Source organism: Balearica regulorum, chromosome 2 (genome assembly GCF_011004875.1).
Source record: "Balearica regulorum gibbericeps isolate bBalReg1 chromosome 2, bBalReg1.pri, whole genome shotgun sequence".
NCBI classification, from domain to species: domain Eukaryota; kingdom Metazoa; phylum Chordata; class Aves; order Gruiformes; family Gruidae; genus Balearica; species Balearica regulorum.
In genome coordinates, this window is record NC_046185.1 from 146,524,613 (window position 1) to 146,538,117 (window position 13,505).

Here is a 13,505-nt window from a genome sequence, read left to right on the forward strand (position 1 = left end):
GTAAAGTCAATTTCCACAAGAATGTATTTGAATAAAATTTTGCTCAGAGAATGTCTCCACCAATCTAACCAAAACTGTTGAAACAAGTGGCTGCTGTGATTATTATTTTCACCAACCTACCAGTTTCAATTAGTTATTTAGTTTGTTGCATTTGGTGTAAAATAAACAACAGAAATAATTTATTACTTATGTTGTACAGATTAAAACGGTCAAATTTAGTAACGTTGCTACTAAGTGTTTTAACATTACTGTGCTAGTTCCCACTGGATCTACTGAAGCGATGCTGACGATCTGAAGCTCACAGCGGTGGTGATCGTCAGAAATGCCTGTCATTCAATTGCTTTGGCAGGGTTCACCTTCAGTGAAGTAACCATCACTACTTAAGTTACAACTCTATCCCAAGCATGGTGCCATCAGCCAAACTTCATACAGATGTATAGATACAATCCTTTTTTTTAATGGCAGTTGTGTCTATGGTTTGTATAAAAATTAGATTTTTTCCCCCAGAAATAGGATACATTATACCAACGGGGTTGCAAACAATTTTCAGTTTAGTGTTTAGGCTTTGATAAAGACTCCAAGAACCTTTTCTGATATTTATGTTTTAAAAAGGCTGAAACACCTAGAATTTGCTAAGTATTTTCCATCAAAACCTGTGAGTGGAATGTATAGCTCAGCAATTCAGTTTATTCTTATTATTTATATCACCACATTTTGTTACACCTTGGATCAAATTTTAGTTCCAGAGTGCAGCATATTTCAAACTAGAAGCTTCCTGAATTGTGTTGAAAACTATTAGTTGCTAATCATGACAACAAAAATAATACCATCACATTAGTGCACCTTGATATTAAAAACAGAAGACAAGGGATGTTAATTCAGCCAGCATGTGTGTTATTGCTCTCACTGTCACGTAATTCGAACTACTGAAAATAAAGATACACCACTCTTAAAGTGTTATCAAGAACAGTGCGATTCAGGCAGGCAATACTTTCCTCAGGTTGATTCCATCTATAATGTACTACTAAAGAAAAAGAATCTTTCCAAAGTGGTATTAATTGCTGTACACTTTGAGCCCTTTTGGAAGTTATATAAGAGAATGTCAGGGTAAAATGACTTAGTCTTCATTTGTCATGATAATTAAATTGTAGAACATTGCTTTAAATTTGCCTCATTTCAGGTGCACGTTGTATAATGATAATATATCCTGATAGCCACTATTCTTCATGCAGTCAAGTTGCTATTATGGTGACTATTTGATTTGAAAATATGAAGACAAATCTTCATAATGATATTATGCGATGAAAGCAAATGGCATATGTTTTACATGAAACATGTGAAGGAATAAAAATATGCTAATCATAAATTCTTTAGAAAAAGGGTGGGTTTTGTTCATGGAAATATTCTACAGAAGATGTTTGTGTCTTGGTAAGTATGAGCTTGCGAGTGAGCTGAGGATATTTATGTTCTAGAATCATTCCATCTACTGAAAACAAATATGCACTATTGTATGAGTATTTAATTGTGTCCAGTGAGGGTAAAAATGCTTTGACGTGATACTACAAATGGTTGTGGGAGCAGTTCTTGGTAGGCAAAAATTTACTATATTTAGTCTACTATTTTTACATACAGACAAGTCTTGGTTTTATGTTGTCTGATCATTACTTATGTGAATCTCCTAACTAGTGTTTGAAATTTTTAGCTTTGTTTAAAATTTGATTTTTTCATAAGGAACAATGTTAATGGATTCATTGACATTTAATGACAAGCATTTATAGTTTTGTAAAAAACACCTTCTAGCAACTTGAACTGCATCCATGTCCGATTCCAGAAAAGTCTCTGATCTTAGGACTTTTCTGATTTCCTTGGTCTAAGTGGAATAAAGAACAGGAAAAGGGGTATGGATCTTTTGTATTTCCCAGACATCACATCGTTTTGTTCTTAATATCTTGTATTGGGTCTGGCTGAGATGGAGTTAATTTTCCCCATAGCAGCTTTCCCAGTGCTGTGTATTCATAGTGAGCAAGGTGTTGGTAACACACCAGGGTTTTGGCTACTCCTGAGCAGTGCTGCACACATCAAGGCTGGCTCTCCAACATTCCCCCTCAGCAGTAGGCTGGGGATGGGCAAGACCTTGGGAGGGGACACAGCCAGGACAGCTGACCCCAACTGACCAACGGCATATTCCATGCCGTATGATGTCTGCCGTAAGAAGCTGAGAGAAAGGAGGAGGAAGGGGGGGCATTTGTTATTTCTGATGTTTGTCTTCCAGACCAACCGCTATGCATACTGAAGCCCTGCTTCCTGGGAAGTGGCTGGACATCACCTGCTGATGGGAAGCAGAGAATAAAGCTTTTGGTTTTCCTTTGCTTCTGCATGCAGTCTTTTGCTTTTGCTTTATTAAACTCCCTCTACCTTGACCCATGAGTTTTGTTCCATCTTATTTTTCTCCCCTCCTGCCCTGCTGAGTAGAGGAGTGATAGAGTGGCTTGGTGGACACCTGGCATCCAGCCAGAATTAACCCACTACAGTCTAATAAGTTCAAACTTGAGGTCATGACTGGATAGGCACTTTTTCCATGCTTCCTGTATATGCTGTTGTATGTATTACATGCATAATATGCAAATATATAATTATATTTTACATATTCACCAAGTATAAAGTCTGTGTGTAGATGTGTGTACACTTAAGTATATATGCATGTACACGTGTATGAAGACCATATATATGTACACATATCTTTGTCTTGTAGGACACAACTAATCATGAGTTTCATTATGAGCTCAGACAAATATCTTAGCATTATCACTATATGGGACACAACAAATGCTAGCAAAAGAAAAGCAGGCAATTCATAACCAATTAATGCTTTAGCCATTGCTCACCCTATACTCAATTATGCTGTTTCATTTAATGTTCTGTAGTGTAACTATCATCCCTATACAAATAAGTTGTTATATGACAAAATGTGTTAGGAGGCTGCATACATGGACGTGTACCAAAGGGAAGTAATTCCTTCTGATTAAAAAGCTATTCTGCCACTCCTTGGCATGCCATACACAATTTGGAACACACCTTTGAAAAAATATATTGCTAGAGGGATTGAGAGCCATTAAAGAATGAAAATATTTATTAATAAAACATCTCTGTGTTTTGCGGTAAAGTGTAAGGGGTCAGATTGAAGAGTGCTTAGATTTTGAAAAAGTGACGGCAATGCTGACACTTGGAAGCTCCTGTTTTTCCACTGATACTGTAATAAATCATGTTACTTTCCCATTAAAAAGAAGTCTTTAGTACTGCCACACCTGTAAACTCACTCTAGGCACCAAAATCAAATCATTTATCTTCCTACATAGATAACAAATCCAATTAGGACCCATCTGACTGTGATGTCTCATTAAAAAAGCTCCAATTTTACCTTGGATAATCACAAATGTGTATTTATTTAAGATACCAGAAAGCAAAAAGGAGCGATTAAAAGGCAACCACTGGAAGTATGCCTATACTGAAATTCTAAGGTATATTTTGACTTTATGTTTATTTCATTCTTCTCATTATCATCTTGGTCTGCTCATATTTAATATGATTTCTTTTGCTGTTTCTAATTTCTTGGGCAGATAAATAAGTCTATTGTAAGGTACACACTGAGAAATCTTAGGGTAGTCTATGTTTGTCCTATGAGATACCATTTTTTTTTTCCTTCCCTTTATAAAAATAGTATCTTTAAAAGGATTATGCAATGTCTAGATCTATAAAGAGTGCTAACTCAAAATTAGTCTGTTAGATTACATCGACTTTTTTTATTAATCAGGTGATTGGACCAGATTTGGCTTTGAATTAGTGGCAAAGATGAGAATAACAATGGCTTATAGATAGAGCCATTAACTATTTGGCAACCTAGTTTGGATTTATGAGATGAAGATCTCCAGCAGTGGTTGGTATGAATCATACCACAGTAGTGGGAGGTTCATTGTCTTTTGCCTTTTACACTTGGATAACTGGATACATTTCTAACCTTACATCTTTGAAAATTAAGAATTAAATGCACATTATTTTCTGAAATTGGAAATACATTGTGAAATGTATAAAATGTAAGTATCAGCAGTGGAAAATCAGTATGTATTTACTAGTTTTCATATAGATATAGTCATCAGGAATGTTAGACTAATTTCTTTGGCATTTTTTTATACTCAGTATTTTGATTAATTGTAAGCATTGCAATATGCAATATTGTTCTCTTCAGTTTTATCTTTCACTAACATGATTTTTAACCAAGCTTTCCCTTATCCTTCACTTAGAAATCTTGGAAAACTCTTCACTTCACTTTGAAAATTCTCCACTTGTGTCTTGGAAAATGGGATGAAAAGTGACTTCCTGGGCTGCTGATCTACAGTCCTCTGCAATTTCAGACAACCATGCACCAGAACATCTCTGTTTGATCAAATATCAAATTTTGTCCTCAGCTTGTATTCCAGGACTACAATGCTCTGTAGGTTAGAGACCTTTTTTTATTAGTCATCGATAGTTTATGTCAGTTTATTTTTCTCCCAACACCCTTCTATTTCAAGTATGTCCTTTTGATGAGCTGTGTTTACCCTCCTGCCTGCTGATGTACTCCCTGAAAGCAATGATACCCCCTCTTGCCTTGGTTTGGTACTTCAGCTTATTTTAACCTCTTTTTCTAAGGTTATCTCTTCATGCCTCTTCTCAGGCTGGGTAATTTATGTTTATTGCTGTAACTGAAGGGTTTTTGGTAAATGAAGGACTAATGCTCTGCAAATTATTTGTTGTGCACTGTCACCAGTGCTTGGGACAATGGAGTTACACTTCCTTAGCTCTGTTCATCATACCTCTTTCTTGGCTACCTGACATTGTTAACTGATAGCTGATGAGTCTTTCTCCTCCTCTGTCACCTTCACTAAACTCGTATTTTGGACATCAGTGAAACTCATATGACCCTGTGCTTTGCACTGTCATTTTACCCTATTCTAATCACCCCTTTTCAGAGTCTGTGGTCTTTGTTATTTTCTGGAATGGGAAGCTAAAAATAGGACATTATCCTAGGTGTTAACACAGAGACTTCTGGGTCAAGTTCTTCTTCCAAAGAGTGTTTATGTATTTTAGCTGTATCTTCCACTGCCCTTTTTGAAGAATGTGGTATCTGTTCTTAAATTCTGCAGACAGCCCAATGACCTATTAGATGACACTCCCCTTGCCACTCCCAGTAAGTAGTAGGAAAATAGGTTAAAGACCATGACTGGGATTAGGAACTAATTAACTAAGCAGATTGCTTTGCATTGTCAACTCTAAGGTACTTCTGAGAGAGTACAAAGTCTTTGGACAAATATGAGCCATTAATATTGATGAATGAAACATTTAGTGCTTTAGAGGTCTCCAGAAATAGGTAGTGAATGACCAGGGTTTAAAGGATTTCAGATTTGAAACCACATGCCTATATTCTCCTTAATTTTCACTACAGGTATTTTGATATAGTCTATTTTGGATTTGAGCCTTAAATTCTATGCCTTAGTCCTCCGTTCTTAAAAGCCTGAAGAACCTCCTTTGCATAACAGAGTTGTTATGGAGAGAAATTAATTCCTGGCTATGCAGTACTTGAAAATGACAGAAGAGTTGCAAAACCCTTTATAGACAGAAGTAAACAGGAAGATTTTTCCTGCTACTGTACCTGTTATTTCTGAACACTGTGTCTGTCAGGCATTTGCCCAGCAGTGGGTTTGGTTCTTCATTTCCCATTTACTTAGTCCTCTCCAGGGAAAGTCAGGATAATTTTGATTTGCCTTTAATGGCTCATCGCTTCCTAATCAATATTCCTATGTGACATTTTACTTCTTACCAGAAATTGATGCTTGATACAGCTATAAAGAAGTCAGAGAAGAGAAAAGGGCCTAGTTAGGCTCCACTCCTAGTGCAAGCGTGAGGCAAATGCCTTTAGTATGTCTGAAAACACCCCATCACATTTATTCTCAACGACTGTTGAAATTCCTTTCTTAAGAGAAGTTAAGAAATTGTCCTGTAAAGCACTAAGGATGTTGCCTATTGGTACTCAATCTCAAGCATCAGCACATTCCCTTCTTCAATGGAAATATGTACAAGCATAAAATAAAAGCAGTATTTTAATGCTGGGCTGATACACAGCACTTCGCAGAATTTGCACAATACTGAGACCTGTTGCTATATACAATCCTCTGTGAACTTCACATCCAAGAGCCAACCACAGCCATGTTGGTGTTGTTTGGTATATCTCTAGGGATATCAATTAATCTGGATATCATTTAACATGTGGTATTAGTTTTATTAAATATGCAGATTTATTAATATTTCACTGCATCATTTAGTTGGATGTTTAAAAAAAGATTTTATGAATCTATTATTTAAATGAGATAAAGGATTATATGGTTCTTTATGCAGAAAATATTTCTCATCTCTCTTACTTTATTATCTCATTTGGTTTTAGATGAAGGATGTCAGATTGCATAATGAGGGAACGAGATCTCATTTTCACCAAGGCTGCTCAAACTTAATGCATGGGCTTCAAGCTCCACTGTTCTTCTAAGTAGTGAGACTCTATGTCATACTTTTTTGCTTGCGAAATGTGGACTAGAGCATTGTGAAGTTCCTAATTCCATGGTGATCAACTGCCTGTGACATTATTAATTGAAAAGACTACAGTATATTATGGCTTTCGGGGTTACAGTTTCTTCTTCCTTTTAATATGCATGGTTTTGTTCCTTCAGGGCTTTTGGAAGAAAGAAAGCAAGCGTGTGGTTAAAGAATGTCTAGCAATGATGCATCAGTGATATTCTCTTATGTACAAGATGTAAATTTCAAATGTTTCTGAAAACCTGCTTACAAGTTAGAGTAGACTTCAGAGGTAAAATAGAGGCAGCAACCAAACCTTTTTTTCAAATATTACTTGATTTAAATTGACTGCAAGCCACCTGTGTCCGGTGATCATCTCCCATTATTCGTTATCATGCTTGGGATTTTCAGGCTGCTTCTTAGAGCACCTAACTATTATTTTTAGTAACCATGTGTGGCTTGCTTTGAAATGCCCAGTCTGTGTTTGATGAATCATAAATCAATGATGGCTAGATTCATTTGAAGGTCTAAGTCTAATGAAATATTATGAAATTATCTAAGTCTAATGAAATGCAAGGCATCAGCTGAAATATGGAATAGAGACAAGACAGAGGCTCTGGTTTTCTTGCTTTACTTGCTGGGTCAGGGCTGACAAGGTCAAACCTCACATGCACAGCTAAGTAAAAGTTAAAACAGTGCTGTTTGCAATAACTTTTGGTGACATGTTTAAGAATTTTAAATTGCCCTGGGAATACGAAGCCAAGATATTTAAAGACTATTCAACCACAATTCATGGAATTTTAACTGGAGTGTAAACTGACAAGTCTCAGCGGGTCATAGACCTAGAAAAATAATTTTTGAAATGCAAGATCAGTGGAACAGCACACGTTTAATACTTATGGGAAAGTCAGGCTTTCTGATTTATTCCTTCCCCCAACCTGGAGGGAAGAGAAGCCAGTTAGGGTTTCTACAGGCATTATTGAAGGTGTTGGGACCTGCAGGAAGGAGATAATATGCAAAACTCTGGTGGTGATCAGGGATTAACATAAAATGAGAATTGCTAGAAGGCTGAGTTCACTAGATTAATATGGGTATATCAAGAAAGTATAATTTATTGCTTAACAGAGAAATTGGCAGATGTGGAAAGATAGTGGAAATTTCCTCCTTCTCTCAAATAATTTCACATATTGAATTCAGTGCATTTGTAAAATCATTACTGGGTTTGGTCGAAGAAATCAGCAGGAATTATTCCTTAATTTTTCACTATGCTGTTATTAGTGTAAAGCAGAGTGTCTTGAATATTGAGGTGGCTGACCACATACAACTAAGCATGAAATTCCTGGCTTAATTAATTTTGTTGATTAAAGAGAGAACTTTTCATTTCAGATCTGTCAGAAGGTGTGAGAGTTCTTCTCACACTTCCTCTCTCAAATCAGCATTTTTGCTTTTGCATTGCCATTTTTACATGTTGGCGAAGATACCAAACAACAGCAACTTGTCCTCACTAGGGCTCTGTGCACTTTGTAAACAAACTTTAATCACTGGTCTCCTATTCAGCTAAGAAATGAGTCCAAGTTCTAGAGTCAGATCTCCAGAGATAATTGTAGTCAAATACAATCATATGTAAGCAATAGTGCAAGGCTTTAAATTTGAATGTTCTGAAATTAGTAAAGAAATTACTAGTTCAGACTGCAATCAAAGAGCAGATAAATAATCTAAAGGTATGACATCATGGCAGATCACCTTTATTAGGCTATTTTGTCTACAATAGCTCTCCAGATGGTTCCCATAGTTATATTTAATAGCTAACTTAAATGTCAGATAAAAACTTCAAAATGAGTTGATGAAATCACGCAAGGCAAAATCTGGCTTGGTGATGCATACAGCATTTGTAATTCCAATATGGGCCTGTATTGCTACTGTTGTATTGCTTTCAAATATTGAATTTTAATGGCATGTAAAGAAACTTCAGTGAGCATTACTCAAACAATAATCGAAGACTGATTACTTTATGAATATTTTCTTGAAGGAGGCATTATTTTCTTAATGAGTCTGGTACTAAAATATGAGTGATTTAACTCTCACAAAACTAATGTGATGCACATTCCAAAATTATCTGATCCAACATTTCTGCAGGTCTCTGTAGAAGAGAGAAGTGCCTCTTCTTATGCTCCTGAGATAGAACAAAAGTAAGTCTAGAAGTATTACCCCAACATTTGGTATACATACAAAATATTTAGTAAAAAAAAATTTGGTATACATACAAAATGATCCTTATAAAACAAAAATGCCAAAATTAAGGAGTAACTGAGGATGGATAGGAGTTTGATTTCCATATAAGAGTTTAATTGCCATTAATACTGCTAATGAAATTCCATAATTTCTTGTCGATACCTTAGTTTAAAACTATCTTTGAACCCACAGATCTGTAACATTTTGTATAGTCTGTTATTTCCTTACCAAAGAATCACCGACAATGACATCTAAGAAAAGATATTTAAAAGATATTTAAAATACTGAATTAAATGTTCACCTATTTATATTCAATATGTTCTCAAATACCATTTTTTACTTTTCCACAGTGTTTTAGAATCAGCTAGTGTAACTTCCAAAAAGATTTCTATGTGTGGAGACTTATATGACTTGTTTATGCAATAGTAATTTTAAAATGTTGTTTATATTCAATAGGAATATATGTCTGTTTGAATAATCATTTCATATAAATTAATGAAGATAGGAAATGAGTGTTTGGAATAGAAGTATTTCAGATAGAGGACAGGATAGATGCTGGATTTGATGGCAAATAAATATATAAATATCCCTATATCTGGGTTGAAAATCACAGTCATAGTTTATTGCACTTGAGAAATGAAAAACAAATTAATCTTTATGCAAAAGATCCTGAGACAGTTTTTTTTTTCTTTTTCTTCCCCCCCCCCATATCCAAAGCTCTTTATGTGGGGAAGAATTTGGGTATTCTGAAGAGTGTTACATTCCGGTTATCTGTGTAAAAACAGGATTTGTTCAGAGAATTGAGTTAAAAGCTGATTAGTATGATGTGAATGCTTTATTTTTATTGTTGATCAAGACAAGTCTGCTCTCTATGTAATCAGCATAGGCACAGGTTCAGCTTCCAATAGTGTTTTGGTTTCTGGGATACAAAACTGTTCCCCTACATCATGATACTATCCAGATTTTTTTCCTTAATCTTGCCTAGAATGCACTTGTGGTACATTCATTGAAAGAGTACATAGGGGATGCAAGAAGGCTGTAAAAGTGACTGAAAAGAAATAGCTTTGACTATTATCAAAAACTAACAAAATAGAAAATTGGAATATAACATATGCAGTGTAAATGATCGTAACTTTGTAGCATACCTATTTAACTAATCTGGTGTAAAAATATTTTTAAGAGTCTCCAGATATCTTTATTCTCTTACAATTCTCCATTCATATTTTATTTTCTCATTCCTTTTTGCAATTGGTCTAGCTGATGTTATCAACATTGCTTAGAATTTCATACTGTTCATTTAAGTAGTATCTTGACATCTACTTTCATAGGCTAAAGAGAAAAGTAGGCATTCAAATGTCTCTTAAAATTCATACTGGTCATCCAGGTTGGATAAAATTAAACTCAGATAGGTTCAGATTATATCCCATTGCCATTTCTTGAGATTTGATCAAAACACATGAAAACTTCTGTCACAGAATGAGAACAGATCTATCTTTTGAGCGCATAGATATCAATTTTGTGTTCTTCAAATTTCAGCTGTATAGCAAAACTGTGTTATTTTGTAACAATAAACTACAAAACCTTCAATATTGAAATTCAGCTAACATGATTAGTAATCCAATACCAAAATTTATGTTGATGTATAGCAAGAAGCTTCCTATTTCATGGGTTATGGCTGTATACAAAAATTTCAAAGGTAAAGCATAATGTCATTTTTTTCTCTGAAGTTTTTCTTTAACCTTCCTTGAATGAATTATTTTTAAAATGGTTTTAAAAATTCAAGCTTAGTTTTCTTTTTTGTAGATTAGTAAGTTTTTCATGTGCAGAGCTGACTACATAAGCATGTTTCTAGAACTGAAAAATAATTTTTAAGAGTTATGAGAAAAAGAATAAAGTTCATATTAGAACTTTAAACTTACTTTTATAACTGAATAATTTTAAAATCTCAATTGATTCTCTCTTCCCTTCCAGAAACAGTTTTCTTAACGAAAGGGATGAACCCCTGTATTTCGGTGAACTCTATGGGAAATTTGTCTTCAAATTCAGTGGAATCAGCATTATCCAATGCAAGCAACCATAACAGGACATAACATAAAAAATATGTCATTCAGGACATTACAAGGGAGAGCCCCTGAGTTCTGTAAACACAGTCCTTATATCTCATGAAGTAACTAAAGAATATAAGAGAATAAATTTTTTAAGATGGACCTCCCGACCGGTATGCTCAACATGAGCTCTTCAATTTCACCCATTTGCCCCTGTTTTGCATCACCAGGAATTTATTAACTTTGATATTTTGGATATAATGCATACATTCTGCATTTAGGTACAGAAATACAAATAATTTGATGTCATAATTCCTAAATACTTCTAATTCTGGCTAACTCTAATGAATATGAGGTTGATCAGCATTCATGAAATTCAGTCTGCTTTGCATTACATGTCTGTCCATAGATTTAGGTACAAAGGTTTGCTCAGACTTAAAATTCTTCCTTAAACATCTCTGTGCCTAAGATACAAGTAAGGTGCAATATTTTTACTTGCTCATGTAATAACGTTCTTAGATATAGTAGAAGTGTTTGAAAATTTGTTAGAAATAAGAAGTATATTAAATAAGGCTGCAAAAAAGAAGGTGCATTCTCTGTACAACACTTCTGAAACCATGAGTAGCCTTTCCCTCAGTTTCCATTCAACCAGTATCATCCATACTTTGTTTTGAGCACTCATGTCCACAATAGTTTAAAATCTTCTGTATGAGCTTCCTACCTTCTTTTTCAGCATCAAGTTATTTCTCTATCTACTTAACCCCTCATCAAAGACAAAAGTTCTTTCAATGAATGTAAGACCATTTCCTTTCTCTATATCTCTTCTACCTTTCTCTAGTAAATGAATAATTTAATACCATCATATCAGTATTCATGCACATACTTATCATTTAGTGATGACAGTAAATCAAAGCTGAAAACACATCTGTTTACAGAGAAATTACCATATATCATATACTGTATGCAAATTCTATGCAACATTTGTTATTTCCTTGAAGGCAGAAAACTCATTCTTCAGACACAGCTAATTACTTCCATATCTGAGTTTGACTTGCTGATGAGATATATTTATCAATATATTTTTCAATACTGCATTTGGAGTCTTCTTCCCATCCATGAACTTGACATACTGAATCTAAGCTGCTGGAGATGGCATCATCTTAAAAGACCCTATCATTTTAAGCATGGTAAGTTAACACATAGTTAACACAAAGGGAAAAGTAGAAAGCATACTCTAAGTAGAAGGAATAAACCATAGTCAAAATTTAAACAGAAATATCTGTTCTATTTTGTATCTTAATTAATGTTGCGGTTTAACTCCAGCTGGTAACTAATCACCACGCAGCTGCTCGCTCACTCTCCCCTCGGCAGTATGGGGAAGAGAATCAGAAGAGTAAAAGTGAGAAAACTTGTGGGTTGAGATAAGGACAGTTTAATAGGTAAAGCACAAGCCACACACACAGGCAAAGCAAAGCAAGGAATTCATTCACCACTTCCCATGGGCAGGCAGGTGTTCAGCCATCTCCAGGAAAGCAGGGCTCCATCAGGCGTAATGGTGACTTGGGAAGACAAATGCCATCGCTTCCTTCTTCTTCCCCCAGCTTTGTATGCTGAGCAGACATCGCATGGTATGGACTATCCCTTTGGTCAGTTGGAGTCAGCTGTCCCGGCTGTGTTCCCTCCCAACTCCTTGTGCACCCCCAGCCCACTCCCTGGTGGGGTGGTGTGAGAAGCAGCAAAAGCCTTGGCTCTGTGTAAGCACTGCTCAGCAATAGCTAAAACATCCCTGTGTCATCAACACTGTTTCCAGCACCAATCCAAAACAGCCCCATACCAGCTACTATGAAGAAAATTATCTCTACCCCAGCCAAAACCAGCACAGTCAAATTATTGCAAGTGGGATGGAAGTAGAACAGAATTTTTGTTTCCTATAGAGAAGGGGAAAAATGTATTCTTCTCTATTTCCTAAATAAATATCCACAATTACTTCACAGTCAGTGTCAAGTTTGTCACATTATGTAACAAAATAGTAAATCTAATTTACTAATTAATGCATTTTCAAGCATGTGATGAGCAGCAAAAGAGTGATTATCATTCCTTCAAAATGGTGATGACATAAGATTTGTCCTGCTATACTGTCTGCCTTTGCTTAACTTTATTGTAAATCAGGACAAGATTTGGTCTCCTCCCTTTTACACATGTTGCACTTCCTGGAGGAGGATTCATATCTGGAGTATGTACAACTATTAGGGAAGCTGCTCTTTAAAATTTGATGTATTTGAGGACACAGTATTGTTTTGACTCTGCAGGTTTAATGCTTATGGTTTAATGTTTGTGGTTATGGAAGGCATAAATTATGCTTTCTTAGCATAATTTGACATCCATCAATTAAAAAAATTACCTTACTCCACAGCCGCTCCTTTTTTTTTTTTTTTCTTTCTTTTCTTTTATCTATAATGCTCATTGCTATTACAAAGCGTAAGACTGCATCAGTGCATCAGAATAAAATTCTGTTTGGGCCAGTGTGCTCCCGTACCCTGACAATGAAAGCATCAAGTGAATGTGAGCTGACTTTCCATATACTAGACAGCAGAAAAATCACTAACCAAAAAGTGTGAAATTTTTGAA